We start from the raw sequence: 17,880 nt of genomic DNA, 5'->3' as shown, positions 1-17,880 counted from the left end.
AAACACATTTGAAGCAGAGAGATACACAGAAGGTAAAAACAAGGGACTGGAATAGCTGATGAAAAAAAGGAGAGGTAGCAATCATGATTTCAGACAAAGCAAAAGCAAAGAAATAAAATAAAAACTAAAAGAGATAAAGAAACTGTATCTTACTGAAAGGTGCAAATAGCAATGAAGTAATATCAATAGTAAATATATATTTTAAATATTAACACGGAGATTACAGCAATATATGTAAGAATCATCATTATGACTAAGGCTTTAGACAAAGAATGTAAGGTTAGTTTAATATTAAGAAGGCTATCCACATAATTGGTCATATCAACAACAAAACCAAAATAAATCATATGATTTTTGCAATGAATACAGCAAAAGCCTTTGACAAAATATAGCAACTACTCTTATTAAAAACATTAGAAAACATAGGAATAAACAGAGTTTACCTTGATATGATATAAGTAATATTTTTCTAACACAATCAGCAAGCATTCTCTGTAATAGGGATAAGTAAGAAACATTCCCAGTACAATTGGAGGAAAGCCCATGATCATTTCTGTTATTTAATATTGTTTTTGTTGTTGTTGTTGTTGTTGTTTTGGTTTGGTATTTTTGTTTTGTTTTGTTTTGTTTTTTCCCCTGAGGCTGGGGTTAAGTGACTTGCCCAGAGTCACACAGCTAGGAAGTGTTAAGTGTCTGAGACCAGATTTGAACTTGGGTCCTCATGAATTCAAGGCTGGTTCTCTATCCACTGCGCCACCTAGCTGCCCCTGTTATTTAATATTGTACTAGCAGTTTTAGCTTTAGCAATAAGAAAAGAAAAAGAAATTAAATGAATTAGAATAAGCAACGAGAAAACAAAACTATCACTTTGCAAATATGATGTTATATTTAGAAAATCCTTAAAAAAAACTACTTGAAATTAACTTTAGGAAAGTTTCAAAATGCAAAATAAATCCATATAAATTGTCATAACTTCTATATATTATCAACAAAGTTCAGCCATAAGATAAAAGAAGTTCCATTTAAAATAATTGTAGACAATATAAAGTACCTAGGAGTCTACCTGCCAAAACAAATCTAGGAATTATATGAACAAAATTCTAAACACTTTTTAACCAAATCATATCAGATTTAAACAATTGAAAAAATATTAATTGCTCATGCCTATATCACTACAATATAATAAAAATATCACTCCCTAAGTTATCTAATTTATTTACTTCCATACTAATAAAACTATTAAAGAATTATCTTGTAGAGTAAAAAAAAATATATAACATTCACCTGAAAGAACAAAGATCAAAGATATTAAGAGAATCAATAAAAAAAAATGTAAAAGTGGTCTAGCCCTACCAGATCTCAAACTGTATTATCATGTAAGTATCAAAACAATCTGATACTTGCTGAGAAATGCAGTGGTGGATCATTGAAATAAATTAGGTACAAATTATCTAAATAATAGTAATAAAAATAAATAAAAATAAAAATAGTAAATGAGCATAGTAATATAATATATGATAAACAGAAAGATCCAAACTTTTGGAACAAAAACTCATTTTTTGAAAAATACTGCTGAGAAAACTAGAAAAACAATATATCAGAAATTAGGTATAGACCAATATCTCGCATTGTATACCAAGATAAACTCAAAATGGACATATGATTTATACATAAAGGATGAAATCATATGCAAATTAAGAGAGCATATAATACTTTATCACATTTACAATTAAGGATAGATTTTAGGATCAAAGAAGATATAGAGAGCATAACCAAAGGTAAAATGATTTTGATTAGCTAAAAATATTTTACACAAAGAAAACCAAATTTTTTTTTTTCCTTTTTCTGAGGCTGGGGTTAAGTGACTTGCCCAGGATCACACAGCTAAGAAGTGTTAAGTGTCTGAGACCAGATTTGAACTCAGGTCCTCTATCCACTGCACCATCTAGCTGCCCCCAAAAACCAAATTTATAACAAAGAAAACTGGGGAAAATTTTTTGTAACAAGTATCTCTGAAAAGTTCTAATTTTTCAAATATATAGAGAACTTCATTGGATTTATAAAAATACAAGTCATTCCCCAAATGATAAATGATAAAAGGATATGAACAGGCAGTTTTTCAAACAAAGAAATCAAATCTCTCTCTTTCTCTCTGTCTCTCTCTCTCTCTGCATCTATCTATCTATCTATGTATATCACTATTGATCACAGAAATTCAAATTAAAACAACTCTTATGTACCATTTCACAACTATCAGAGTGACTATGATGCCATAAAAGGAAATGTTGAATTGTGGAAAACTGAGACGCTAATATACTGTTGGTGTTCATCAACAAATTGTTTATCCAACCATTCTGAACAGCAGTTTGGAATTATCCTTATCAGGCTATAAAACTCTGCATATTCTTCTACTGCTAGATGTGTAACCCAAAGATAACCCCCCCCCAAAAAATGGAAAAGGATTTATTTGTATAAAACTATTTATAGCAGTTATTTTTGTGTTGACTAAAATTTTAGAAAACAAAGGGATTTTCATCAATTGTGGAATGGCTAAACAAGCTGTGGGGTATAATTGTAATAGAATATTTATTATGGTATGAGAAATTAAAAACCTAAGAAGATTTATAAGAACTGATATACAATAAACAGAACCAGAAGAATGCTGTACATAGTAATATTGTTTGGTAAAAAAATTGTGAATGATTTAGCTATTCTCAGAAATACAATGATCCAAGAGATTTCCAAAGGACTAATGAAAAAGCATACTATCTACCTCTAGAGAAAGGACTGATGCTGAATGAAGACAACTGAAGCATGTTAAAACAACAATAAAAAATCAACACCCAGAAAGCCAGCACTGATCCTTGTGTGGGGGGACTTAATGAGAATTAAGCAAGATATCTACAACAGTTTCATTGTCTTACTTGGTCAATCTTACAAAATATAAGATGTAAATGATCAATAAAGGAAAAGAGAAAATCATTGGCCAAATGTAGGGGTTGAGTCCAGGGCATTCTACAGTGCCTATACTAGCCTTGTTTCTGACTCATGGAACTTGTTGGCAACAGGTTACCAGATGTGGACATGCATATAAGTATAAGCCTGGCTAAGATTGGGCAAAGTGGAAAGGTGTATAGCAGTCACAACATCTCTCTCATTTTTATATTAGTTTAAAGGTGACACTACATTTTGATATCTATTATTAGATTTCCAGGATGACCTGGGGGACATGCTCAGAAAAGAAACACAGAGGAGTCTGAAGTTATACTGAGACTCTGTCATTTACTATACATAAAATCTGTAACTCCCCCAGCTTTGACATAGACCTTGGTTAAAGGTAGTTGGATAAGAAATCTCCAATGAACCTTTCCTATTTGATATCCTAGGGTCCTATGATTTTCTGACACATTTTATCCTTGTGATCTTTGTGCAATAGAAAGATCCCTGGATTTGAAATCAAAGGGCCTTAGATCAAATTCTGACACTCTCCCTTACTACCAGGGTACAAAGAGCATTGGATGTAAAGTCAAAGAATCATGGTCCAAATTTGACCTCTGATGGTTACTGCACCTCTATAATCTAGATCAAGTGTCATCACCTTATGCTTGTTATCCCATCTGTAAAATCAGCAAATTAGATAGACTACATGGTTTCTAAGGCCCCTTGAGAGATCATGATCTCAAATACTATGACTTTGGAAACATCATTAACCATTCTGTGATTCTATTTCCTCATCTTTAAAATAAAGGCAAAAAATCTTGCCCTGAGTCACTTGGAGAGTTGTTAGGATATAAAAAAATGCTAGCTAAAGTTAAAAGTTAACTTTCTCACTATTTTTGATGTTCTTAGATATTCCCTTTATCTAAATGTGCTTGTATTATTGTAGAACTGGGGCCCCGGCCAGAAGGCTAAAGTACTTTTCAAACAATGGAAATTGGGGCAACTAGGTGGTGCAGTGGATAGAGCACCAGCCTTGAATTCAGGAGGACCGGAGTTCTAATCTGGTCTCAGACACTTAACACTTCCTTGCTGTGTGACCCTGGGCAAGTCACTTAACCCCAGCCTCAGAAAAAAATAAATAAATAAAAAATAAAATAAAAACAAATAAAAACAAACAATGGACATTTTACCTTTCCCAGGTTGTAACATAGATTAGGATGACAGAGAAGTAGATAAAGATGGAGTTTCAGGATTAACCCTGAGTTTCTTAAAATTTGTCTGTTAAGCTGGCACTTAATGTATTTTATCTATCCTGGCTTTTGTTTTTATTTCCTATTACATATACTTATTCACCTACCTCTTTATCTCACTCATTTTACTTACTGATATCACAAGCTCTCCTTCTGAACTTTCTTCTTCTTTATTGTGCCCTCCATATCCATTTCAGAATCTCCCCCAAATGAAGCTCAGTCTCTGTAAGACAGACCAGTATTTTATGGGAGGATTGGTTTTAGCTGATCCTTACGAAGAGAAAGAGACAGAACTAATCTGGTATAATACAAAGAATCCAGGACTGGGAATCAGGAAGCCTGAGATGTGGTCCTAACCCTGCCTTTAATTCACTATGACTTTAATCAAATCTTTCACCTTATCAACTTGAGCCTCTGTTTTCTGATTTGTAAAACAAGGAACCTGGATGAGGTAAGCTCTAAATTTCTACCTTCTAGATTTTTTTTTTTTTGTACTGGGTATGGTGCCTTCCACTCAGTTGGTTTTAATAAAGGCAAAATTGAATTGGATTCTAAGAATCTGTAAGTATGCATCTGAGACTTACAGAGTATATGATTTTAGAATTTTGAGTTTCTAAAATTCTGTGAGTCTGTAATTTTAAGGACCATTCAACACTGGCTCTTGTGAAGCCTCAGGGAATGAGTCAGCTGAACAGATACTTTTTTCTAGGGAATGGAAAGTTTTCCCAAATCCCACAACATAGAATATTGGAATCAAAAGAGACCTTGAGGTCATCTGGTCTAATTTCCACCAGCCCTCTGGGTCATTTCCAGATGACAAAATTGAGACCTAGAGAATGAGTGATTCATCCAAATTCAAACATGAGGCAGCATGGTATATGCATAAAAGTTTAAATGTTGGCTATGACATTTATCGTGTGACTATGGAATCTGGGAAGCCATTTCTGATAAGCAAAACAAGGCAAGAAAAGCACGTTATTTGAAACAGAACAAAACAAAGCAAAATCATCACTTGGGAACCCTTGATGACAACTCCCTCAGTGTACTGAAGAGACAATTTGTCATGGCAGTTAGCAGCAAAAGCCACAAAGGACTGAAAATATCAACTTCAGCAAGTCTGAACAGAAAGAGGAATGTTTCCAAAAGTTGCAGAGATGTTCTATTTTGATATTTCCAATTGAAACACAAATTGTGAGAATAGAATGTAATCTTGGTCTTCCTACTAAAAGAAAAAATTTGAAAAAGTTTATGGAAGCCCTTATGTTAGAACAAAGAGAAGAGAAAACAGGAGTATACTTTCAGCAGATCCCATTCAGAACTCCCATTATCCTCTAGAATTTGCATATCTTCCCAGAAAGATGCTCAGCTTCCATAAAGGGGACAAAATGATACCTGGGAGTGACATGTGAATCATGTTCAGTTCTCCCATGAAGTACCCACTCTCTTTTTTGGTTCATGTAACATAAGGCCACATTAATAGAACTTTGGTGTCTGCAAGGAGGAAACATCATTTCACCATCTACCCTTTTCACATCATGTCTAATGACTTAAATTTAATTCTGAATATCAAATTTTAGAAATGATATTGGCAAAATTTAAGCCTCTCTTTTGAGGGTGAGCCGGACATAGAGAGATCATATTGAATATAGGCTTAGAGTTAAAAGGAAGTCATTAAAATAATAATAAATGATAACATTTATATATATAATATCCATTGTGTACCAGGCTCTGTTCTAAGCATTTTACTATTATTATCTCATTTGATATCCTCATAGATGTATGGATATAAAGCTAGAAGATCTTAAAAATCATCCAGGATATCCACATTTTATAAATGAGGAATCAGACTCATAGAAATTAAAAGATTTGCCCTTAAGAGCTATATGTAGATTCTGAATCCATATCTTTTATCTCTCGGAGTCAGTCTTCTTCCTACATTACCATGACAGATGACAGCTTTGACAGATAAGAAAAATGAGGTGGAGAAATGAATATTGATCGAAAAAACTAAGGGTGTTAAGCAAAAAAATGATTTAATGGTGACATGATATATATTCAAGTATAATGAGTAGATCTTTTATCTGTTTTATCTGTTCACTGGTAGGCTAGGAATAGAGGCACTTAGAACATATGGAAGGGAAAGGAAAGCATTCCTTCTAATAGCTTTATTTGAAAGGACAGAGGCAATAGTGTTATTTGTGCATGCATAAGTCACCATATATTCCTTTTCCCTTTTTTTCCTTGTATCACATAGAGATATTTCTATTGAAACATCTTTCTCGATGGTGGGACTAAAATAAAAGATACATTTATTAGCATTGTCAAGTGAATGGCAGTTATTTACAGCTGCTATCTCTCCATTGCATCCTGAAATCTTTAGTTGGTGAGCTAAAAGTCTAATCAAATCCTGAAACTGGAATTGGAATGTGTAATAGAAATGGTCTGAAATCAGTCTGTGAGATAATTTAATTATTTTGACTTTGGATCCAGTGTTGCAACAGGGCAGGAAACCTCTTAAAAATCTCCATGGTTGGTGAGAAATATGGAATATTCTTCTCTAATTACCTTCTATTTCATCCTAAACCATCAGATTTTAGCCCAGAAGGGTATCAAAAGGAGTCATTGCTTCAGAATTGTCCCTTTAATAATTTGAAAGGGAAAATAAAAGAGAGATGGTTTTACTGATCATTCCATGAGGAGTATCTCAAGTCAAATTAAAAAAAAAACATTAATAAATACATACATATGCTAAATCCTAGTGACACAAAGAAAGTTACACATGCATACATGCACATACAGAGAGACAAAGAGAAAAATAGAGAGTTCCTGCCCTAACAAGAACACAGTATGTCAAGCAAGAGACACAACATATAAATTATTATATGCCTACATATAAATAAGGTATGTAGCATAAAATGGAGATATCATAATGAAAATTTTAGTACTTAGGGGGATTGGGCATAGGAGTTAGGGCTTTAGCAAGGACTGGAAAGGAGACCAGAAAACCAGGTGATAGAAATGAGAAAAGAGACAATTCAGGCCTGTGGAAATTACAAGAGTCAAAATATGGAGGGTTGGCTAGGAGGACTTAAACTCAGAATATATGGAAGAGTAAAATGCATGAAGTTTGGAAAAGCAGAAAGGAGGCAAGTTATGAAAGGCTTTAAAAGTCAAATAGGTTCTCTAATTTGATGCAGGAAGTAATAACAAAACATAGTTTACTGAATGGAGCATGTCTGACACCATCAAACATTTCCTTTGTGAAGATTATTTTGACAACTCAGTGGAGAATGGCCTAGAGTGAGGATTGATATAAGGCAGGAAGACCAACCAATAAACTATGATAGTACTTCAGGCATTGTATTCATTGATATCTCTAATTTTCTTGAAGATAATTTTTTGTCTTTTTGATTCTATTGTTTTCTTCTATTTGCATTGCTTATTTCAGAATTTGGTTTTTATTTCTCTTTGCTATTCTCTGGAATTCTGCCTTTACTTGTGTGTATATCTTTCACTTTTCCCTTTCACTTTTGCTTTTCCTCTTTTCTCAATTATTTGTAAAGCCTCATCAGATAGTCATTTTGTTTTCTTGCTCTTTTTTATGTAATGTGCTTTGTTGCTGTCTCTTGTATAGTACCATTAATCTTTGTACATAGTTATTCAGGCACTCTTGCTATCACATCTAATCCCTTAAATCTTTTTATCACTTCAACATCCTATTCATAAGGGATATTGATTATGTCCTACATATATAGTCTGATGGTTTTTCCCATTTTCTTCATTTCAAGTCTGTATTTTACAATAAAATGATCATGACTCGGCCTCAATTACTTCTAGTGCTATTTTAAATAACACCTTTGGCTACATAACATATACATATAAATAAATATACATATATATGTGTGTGTGTATACACACACACATATATAAAGATATATGTATGTATGTGTATATATACATATATATAAACCCTCTTTAATTTAGTATTCTAAGGCCAGAGTTACCTGTTATTCCAATTATCTTTTGATTTCATACTTTAGCACCCTAATTCCTTGTAATGAATGTAACATCTTTGGGGGGGTATTTCTAGGACGTATTATGGTCTTAGAATTGATTAACTTTGACCTCTTTGACATCAATGATTAGATAGACTCAAATATATTTTTAAAAATCTGTCATTTTTGAAATTACACTTTTCTCACTCTTTTTTTGAAGGCGATTGCAGTTGTTCTAAGGGTTTCTAATCCACAGTAGTATACATAATGAGTATTTAGTTACATTCATCAATTCCCATTCATTAAATTTCACTGACACCTAAGATGCCAATGTTTATTTTTTTAATTTCCTATTTGACTGCATCTTTCTATTCTTGATTCATAGATCTTATCTTCCAGGTTTGCATATAGTATATACTTATTAAAAGTGTACTATATTATGAACACTGGTAAAGATTGTGACTTTGGTATTAAAAATGAAGATGAGAGCAAATAATAATTCACTCACTATAATATCTATAATCTAATTACATGTTTTTATCTTAATTTATCAGCAATTTATACATGGCAACATTTGATTAATTCATCAGTATTCAGTATCTTCAAGTACTATAGGAAAATAAAAAAAATCAGAGTTGGTCATCTAGAACAAACAGAAAAAAAAAAATACATGCATAGCCAAAGGAACTTTTAAATACATAACTAAAAGAGTCAATCCTGGAGAACAGAATGGGACAAAGGATAGGAAATTGGTAGGAGGGAAAAGGGGGGGAACTGTAGCATTTTTTTGCATTTTACCTGAGGATATAGAACTGAAGTCAAAAAGGTAAGGAATGGAAGCAACAGAATCACCTTGTTCCTGTCAATTTACCTTAAGTAATTAAAAGATTGGAACAACTACTAACCCCAGAACCTTTGTCTTCTTTTCTATTCCATATTAGAGGTTAATTTCCTCTTTGTTTCTAAGTAACAAATTTGACTGTCCAAACAACTTTGGAAGAAGGCAACATCCTGAATCATAGAGTAGAGAATAAAATCCACACTACTTTAATTGCCACTGAGGACTCAATGCAATTTTGTAACATCTAGCTTTTTTCCAGATTGATCTCATGTTCCTTTCCAATACATATTATTCTTTGCTCAACTCCAACTTGCCTATACAGATCCTGATATTTTCTCATCATTTTGCCTTTGTTTATATTGTCCCACTTCTACCCTATTCCCAGTTGCTGAAGTCCTATCTATCCCTCAATTGCTATATCAGATTTCAGCCTTATCTACTATTCAGTTTTTAAATAACTACTCAGGGACTCTTATGTTATACTATTGCTCAAGAGGTGACAGGGGCCAAGAAGAAGGTTAAAATTAGTGTGCAGAAAATATGACTAGAAGGAATGCAAAGACATGTAGAGCATCTTGGGAAAGCTATGACAAAATCACCATGGCAATGAATGATTCAGCTTCTTCCCATTGAACCTTATTTGGTCCTGCCCCCAAATTAGCTTGTACACAAAAGAGTAACCCATATGCCCTCTGGCCAAGTGCCACATATAATAGTTATGACTTATTAGGACTGGGAAACTCTTCTGATTTAGAACTCATACAAAGCTCTAGTGGAACAAATGATACTTGATTTATGATAGATCAGGACTGGGAGAAGTACAAAAAGTTAAGGTTTTGTTATAACCAGAAAACTGTAGAAGGTAATCATAAGTATGAAGCTTAAATTTTCACCTAAAATATGAAAAATGACAGTTATTTTTTAAAAAGAGTTTGAAAGACTATAAGCTCTCTGAAGTCATGAAACATGGATTCTATTTCTTTTATAACATCCCTCAGAATTTCAGAATATTTGTATGGAGTGAATGATAAAGGAGGGATCTTCATATTCTGATAAAGGCAATGACTTGCAAAGTTTGAATAATATAATTTCCAGATCAAAGATCAATAGCTATTTCCATAAATGTCACTTATATAAACAAAATATCATAGGTTGTTAAAATGTCATTCTCTTTGTCTAAGCAGGCTGCATGCCAGCTTGTATTAGGGCAGTGAAGTAAATGAGCTGGACAGATCTATTATTCCACTAATATAGGGAGCTCTTGGTGAGAGTCTTTACCAGATATGCCAATCAGCAACTCCTCTCTAATTGACAGAGAGTTGCCTGGAGGATACTGAGGTTGAGTGATTTTTAACCATGTTCACATAACTAATATATGTCACAGATGGGTCTTAATAAATATCTGTCGGATTCAATGGAATTCTTCACAGCAAGTAAGCTGCATAGTGCTTTACAAACAGTACTCTGGTATTCATGAGAAGCAGATAAGATGACCTAGTGGATAGAATGCAAGATTAGCAATCAAGAAAAGCTGAATTCAAATATGGTCTCAGACACTGGTTGTAAGGTATTAAGTAAGTCACCTCAACTCTTCCTGCTCCAGTTTCCTCTCCTATACTATGGGGATAATAATAATATCTTCTTCCCAAGGATATTATGAAAATAAAATGTAATGTAGATTATAAATCATTATAAGATTCTGAATAGTATTAATACCTCAACAAATATTGATATAATGTATTAATTAATATCTTAGTCGAACCCTATACTTTTAATCCTCCTTGTAACCATGAACAATTATGTCAGGTGGTGTGAAAATATATCTTTGATACTAGATTATATTTTGTTTACTGACTGGGTCTTATTAATAATTCAACTTCCAGATTTAAAAAAAAAAGTTGACCTTAAATTAATTCAAAACCAATTTTTCTTGGTTTTGTTGTTTGCATTTTCCTGCCTCTAAAATTCTGCTGACAGTTTATGCTGTGCAAAATTCCAACAACAGAAATTGAATCCAGTGAAGATACAAGATCTAGAGAAGCCCCGATTATTAATTTAGTAGGCTTTTTTTTTTCTTTTTAGCTGATAGGTGCCTAGCAATACAGGAAAACAGGAAAACAAAAGCAAACCTTTACAAGACAATAGATCTTTAAAAGGCAATGCCACAAATAAATGGGTCCAATTCAAGAAAAATAAAGGGCCCTTATGTAAAAAAAAAAAAAAAAAAAAAGCATAATATACAGCCTGGTAATGTATAATGCAAAGCAAGTTCAATTATTTTATTAATAATTTCATGGGAATGTTATTGTTAATTATTTCAAGAAGCTATAAATGTAGGAAAATGGCTATTAGTTACTTTTAGATCTTTGTGCTTCAAATACTTTAAAATGATTTTAAGAAAAAATGCTTATTTTAAAAGGTTTGTTTTCAATATTCAGGTACTCAAATAAAATATTCTCTCAGATTGTTACTGTTGAGTAGATTTTCCCCAGAGTTATAAGGAATTTGAAATTAGAAGTTCCAAGATAGCCTTTCATGTTATACTGGCACACTGGAGGTACAACATTTTCCTCAGGATCTATATAAAATAATTTCTTAAAGTTAGACTTTCTTAATAGAAGTTACTTGTAATTTTCCAACATCTTATCTCTCTTGAACAGATAGATGAAACCTATATGATAAATTGACTTAGAGCATATATAATGTTCAATTCGATTTTCAATGTAATATTTAAAGCTATTTTAAAACCACACAATTAAAATAAGATATATACATTATTATTACAGGTTATTATATGTAGAGTCATATTCAAGATCCTACATTTGAAATCATGGAGAACAAGATTTAAATCCTAACTCAATGTGTTTGTCATTGAGTGGTTTTTCAATTTTGTTTGATTCTTTGAGCCCCTTTGGGGTTATCTTTGCAGAGATACTGGAGAGATTTGCCATTTCCTTCTCCAGCTCATTTTTTTACAGATCAGGAAACTAAGGCAAAGTGGGTTAAGTGACTTGCTCTTGATCATATAGCTAGTAAATAGATTGCCTCCAAAACATTTTTTTAAAACTGAACAAAAAGACAAAGAGAAACAGTATGGAGATTGGTAAAGTGGTGAAGGGAATAGTTCTAAGGTTGAATACAGAAAATTCTGTCCGAATCCAAATGGGAACTAGAATGGAAGAACATTTTCCTTTAGTAATGGACAGTCATACTAAATTTGAAATATAAACAGAAAAGAGAGATAGGGAAAATATAGGAAATAAGGAAATGTATAGAGAATAAATAAGGAACAAAGGAAAAATGATCATGATTGATGCTAATACACATGGATATAATATTTTTAATTTTTATCATAAATTGCAGAATCTCAGGTTTGGAAGGAACTTAAGAGACCACATATTGGAACAAGATGAAAGTGATGATAAACTTGAGTACCATAGATATGTAAATTCTTTATGTTTGTGGTTATTTATATTTGTTTGTGATTATTTTATAGACAGGTGATTACCCAGTGAAGGGTATCTCACCAACCATTCAAGCAACTCATTTAACTTTTAAACAACTTTTACTACTAGGAAGTGATTTCTTAACTCCAGGAAAATGGAACTCCTGTTTAACCTTCACTTTCTTAAAATGAACTCAAGTGGGAAAGCTATTGAAAGAGGGCAGTGGCTAATTATATTCTTATATAGATTATTTATCAACACAAGGAACCCTGAAGAAAATTCCACGATTTCAAAGGTGCCATTATTATTACCATTCTTAATAACAGAGCATTAACTGTGATTGCTATCATATAGCTTCTCTCTCCCCATTACTGTTAATGTTCCAGAGAACATTCTCCTGAAAAGCACCTAGAATTGATTGCATTCACTATATGAATGATTCAATATGAATTTAAATACCAATGTAATATAAAGCAAACAATTTCTATATCATCATGGAAAGACCCACAAATGTACTGGGGAAAAAATCATTGAAGAGAGAACAGATAGAAGTTCAGAAGAGACTCAGCCAAGTTAGGGAGTTTTGATAATTTTTTTGGATTAAATTTAATATGTTTTTAAAAATTGCTTGAAATAGAAGTTCATGGTTTCATATTCAAAAAGGAAAGTATACATCAAATGTAAATCTATGCTTTGAATATGGATGGACCTTTTGGAGCCAAGCATTACAAGTCTAATTTATTTTTATGGCAATCTTTTAAATAAGTAAAGACTATAAAAGAGTTATTCCACAACAATCCTGTGAGAGAGGTCACTTAAGAATTATCATCCCTATTTTAAAGATAAGGAAATGGAGATTCAGAAAGTTGAAGCTATAATATGGCTGCAGGAGAAAAGCTAATAAATGGAGAAGCCAAGACTTAATCCAGGTCTTCTGATTCTGAGTAGAATACTTTACAGTACATGGAACTGCCCAGAAGTTTTTCAGAGGGATGATGAATAGGGGAAGGCAACTATAGAGACCTCTCAAATTTCAGGAAATTTAAAGGATAAATGGGGAAAAAAAGTAGTACATGGGGATTATGATTGTGTGTGAATGGGGGTGGAGTTTGAGAGATATTTATATAATGATTAGAAATCATAGAAAAAAGAAGTGTCACATAAGTTTTAGAAGTAGAAAATGTGTGGTTAGGATTACCTGGTGAAAGGGAAAAGAATAGCTGACTAGATAATAATGATTTTTAGATGAATATAGTGATATGAATAAAAAAGACATTATAGGCAGTAGATGAGAGAGGAAAAAAGGTAAATTTAAATAAGCAATGGGTAAAAAAAAATATGTATGATGAAGAATTGTAAGTATATTGGTAATACTGACCTTTCCAAATGTAAGGCATAATGATGACTAAAACAGAATGAAACCAAAAGAAAGGAAATTGACATCAAAAGCAACAAAATGTCAGATACAAAAATAGACAGTTTAACATGTAATTTTCTCTCAATCGTGAAACTAGAGAAAAAGAAAGTAAAGTAATAAGTCAAAAGAAAAACCTATTAGTAGTAATGGAAGGAAGTAAATAAAGATCATACAGTAAAGGCATATGCATCAAAATAGAACAGGATATTTGGGTTAAAGAGGGAAAACGTACTGTTAATTGATATTATATATATATATATATATTTGTTATACTTGTAATATTGAATTATTTGAAGCTTGCAAAGCATTTCTTCCCATCCCTCTTGTTCTAGTTAGAGCAGGTACAGACAAAGAAACTTAATGGCATAAGTGCCTGTCTGGCTTTAAAAGCAAATGTTCTTATACTGAAACAAAATGTAATAATGAATGTATAGCTTTTATATAGAGCAAAAAAAAAATCTGGATTCTAGCTCCTTCCTATGATTTGTATTGATTGTATTAAATGAAAAAACATTTAATCTCTTACTACTTTAGGTGCTATTCTAGACACTAGTCTTTAAGACTCTTGATTGCAGAGACGTTTTTTGATTTCCATTGATAAAAGGGATTTTCTCATACAGAATTTCCCTGTACCAATGAAACTGCAAATCTAGTATACATTTCTAGCCTTATATTAAAATATCAAATATTCTGGGTATCTTTTCTTAGATATTTTGACATTTCAGGAATGTCATTTGATTTGCTATCAATATTTACCAGTGATGCTAAAGGCATTTGATAGTCCCCTGGACCTATGTTCAGGAAGATCTGAGTTCAATTACAGTTTCAGATACTTTTTAGTTGTGATCTTGAAAAAGTTATTCTGCCTTTGACCATTTCAATGGGGATTGTTCTAAGAAAAAAATGAAATAATATTGATAAAGAGTTTTGCAATTTTAAGTACTATATAAATGGAAGTGATAATGACGATGATGATATATGACTACAAATCATGGAACACCATAGACTTCAGAGAAGTAAGATGTCTAGGTCCCCAAAGAGCAATGGAAAGATGCATAGCAAAAATAATGATAATATTTAATCATATAACCTACATTGGGTTTTTTAAAATAAATATGTAATTTTTCCTGGTAATGCTGTAATCCTTAATTGCTACCATAAACTCCATGATTTCTATAAACATCTCAATGACCTAGCTATTTATTTAATTCTTCTTGGTAAATAATTGTTGATTGAATTCATATTAATGTTGTCCTTGGAATACCTTTAGATTTTACTCTTGGCTCTTAATTTTATCTTAATCCTTACCAAAGATAAACCACCTTCAGCTACATTCAATGTAGCTTAATTAGAGAAAATGTTTTGAATGTACATCATTTGGATCCATTTCATAATATTTAATACCAATGTGTCTTATCTACAAGCGTATATTTTAAACTGAATTCAAAGATTTGTGATTAGCAATGGTGGCAATACAAACAATATTGTGCTTTGAGGTGGTCTTTTGAATAGTTACCAAATCAATAAATTATGTTTCATCTCCTTTGAACTTTCTGATACTTCCTTTTGCCTTTCAGTCATCATATTGTTTTTTGTGAGTGTTTACAGATATTTTTAGTTAAAAACCTGTGAACATTTTGTAGAGAGCATATTAATGTGTAGTTGGTTTGTATATACAGGGGTCAGTGGTGTTATGATGCTTTGGTTACAAATGATACTAAGAAATATGACATCAATTTTACATTGGAAAGGGAATTAGTGAAATATTCTTGCTATTATTTCATGCATGGTTGTGATGTATTTGATCTAAAAAAAAACCCCATTACCATAATCATTCTGTCATTCATTATATCGCTAGTACAAAGATTTTTGTTTTATATTTAGTGCAACATGTGATTTTAGTTGATTGAATATTTGTCAGTCATATATATAGGCAGCCAGAAATTTTCCACATCCTACTCATTTGAGGGTTTTCTTAAACCCCTAATTTCAATACCAAATTACAAATTCTGAAATTCAAAGGAGAGATTAATAAAATTGAAACTAAGAAAACTATTCAACTAATTAATAAAACTAAGAATTGATTTTATGAAAAAAAAATCAATAAACCTTTGGTTAATTTGATTAGAAAAAGGAACGAAAAAAAACAACAACAAATTAGCAGAATCAAAAATGAAAAGGGTAAATTTACCATCAATGAAAAAGAAATTAAAGCCATAATTATGAGCTGTTTTATCCAACTATATGGAATCAAATCTGACAATCTACTTGAAAAGGCTGAATAATTACAAAGATATAAATTGCCCAGGTTAATAGAAGAGGAAATAAAATACTTAAATAGTCCCATTTTAGAAAAAAGTAAATAGAATGAATCATTAACAAACTCCCTAAGAAAAAATCTTCATGGACAGATGGATTTACAAATGAGTTATACCAAACATTTAAATAATGATTGATTGCTATATTATGTACACTATTTGGAAAAATAGGTAAAGGAGTCCTTCCAAATTCCTTCTATGACACCAATATGGCATTATGCCTAAATCAGAAAGAGTCAAAACACAGAAAGAAAATTACAGATCAATCTCCCTAATGAATACTAATGCAAAATTTTTAAATAAAATGTTATCAAAGAGATTATAGCAATTTATCAGCAGAATAATAAACTATGACCAAGTGGGATTTATAACAGAAATGCAGAGCTGGCTCAATATCAGGAAAACTATCACCATAATTGACCATATAGCAAAATCAATAGAAATCATGTGATAATCTCAAAAGATGCAGAAAAAACTTTGGATAAAATATAGCACCCATTCCTACTAGAAACACTAGAGAGCATAGGGATAAAATGAATTTTTCTTAAAATAATGAATAGTATCTATCTAAAGCCAATAGCAAGCATTATTTGTAATGGAGAGAAGCTGGATTCCCAACAAGATCAGGGATGAAACAAGTACCAATATTATTAGCACTAGTATTATTCAACATTGTACTAGAAGTGTTGACTTTAGCAATGAGAAAAGAAAAATAAATCAAAGGAATTACAATAGGCAATGGTGAGATAAAACTATAACTCCTTGCAGATGATATGATGATATACTAAGAATCCTAGAAAAATTATCCAAAAACAAATTTGAAATAATAGCCTTTAGAAAAATTTCAGGATATAAAATACTCCTAGAGAAATCATCAACATTTTTATATATAACTGACAAAGCCTAGAAGCAATAGATAGAGAAATTCAATTTAAAATAACTAGACAAATTAAAATATTAGAGTATCTATCTGCCAAGATAAACCCAGGAACTATATGAACAAAATGATAATACACTTCTCACACACATAAAATCAGATCCAAAAAATTGGGAAAATATCAACTGCTCATGGATAGGCCAACTTAATATTATAAAAATGACAATTCTGCCTAAATTGGTTTATATTTTTCAGTGTTATACCAATCAAACTGCCAAAAACTAATTTAGAGAACTAGAAGAAATAATAACAAAGTTCATCTGGAAGAACAAAATGTCAAGAATAACAAGAGAATTAATGAAAAAAAAATACAAAAGATGGTGACTTAGCAGTACCAGATCTAAAATTAAATTATAAAGTAGCAGTCATCAAAACCATTTGTTACTAGCTAAAAAACAGAGTGATGGATCAGTGAAATAGATTAGATACACATGACATAATAATCAATGCCTATAGTAAGCCAGAAATAGATAAACCCCCAAATTCTAGCTTCTGGAATAAGAACTCATTATGTGACAAAAATTCCTGGGGAAACTTGAAAGTAATATGTCAGTTACATGGACTGATGTGGAGTGAAATGAGCAGAAAAGGAGATCATCATACACTTCAACAATAATACTGTATGAGGATCAATTCTGATGGAAGTGGCTCTTCATGAATGAGAAGATCCAATTAAATTCCAATTGGTCAGTAATGAACAGAGCCAGCTACACCCAGCAAAAGAACACTAGGAAAT

At 31.8% G+C, this 17,880-nt stretch overlaps 1 protein-coding gene across 4 annotated transcripts in view; it reads right to left on the bottom strand.

Annotated features, from left to right (window-relative positions):
* Window positions 1-17,880, bottom strand: part of TRPC4 (transient receptor potential cation channel subfamily C member 4) — a 251,004-nt gene that overhangs the window by 199,544 nt on the left and 33,580 nt on the right. Inside the window, exon 2 of one of the 4 annotated variants that reach the window (XM_074304860.1) lies at window positions 4,324-4,413. The exons of the other annotated variants lie outside the window; for them this stretch is intronic. The gene's annotated coding sequence lies outside the window, so the exon portion shown is untranslated. The remainder of the gene's footprint in view (window positions 1-4,323; window positions 4,414-17,880) is intronic. 4 annotated transcript variants of the gene reach the window in all.

Source organism: Sminthopsis crassicaudata, chromosome 3 (assembly GCF_048593235.1).
Source record: "Sminthopsis crassicaudata isolate SCR6 chromosome 3, ASM4859323v1, whole genome shotgun sequence".
Taxonomy (NCBI): Eukaryota; Metazoa; Chordata; class Mammalia; order Dasyuromorphia; family Dasyuridae; genus Sminthopsis; species Sminthopsis crassicaudata.
This window is presented reverse-complemented; position numbering and strand designations above follow the sequence as displayed.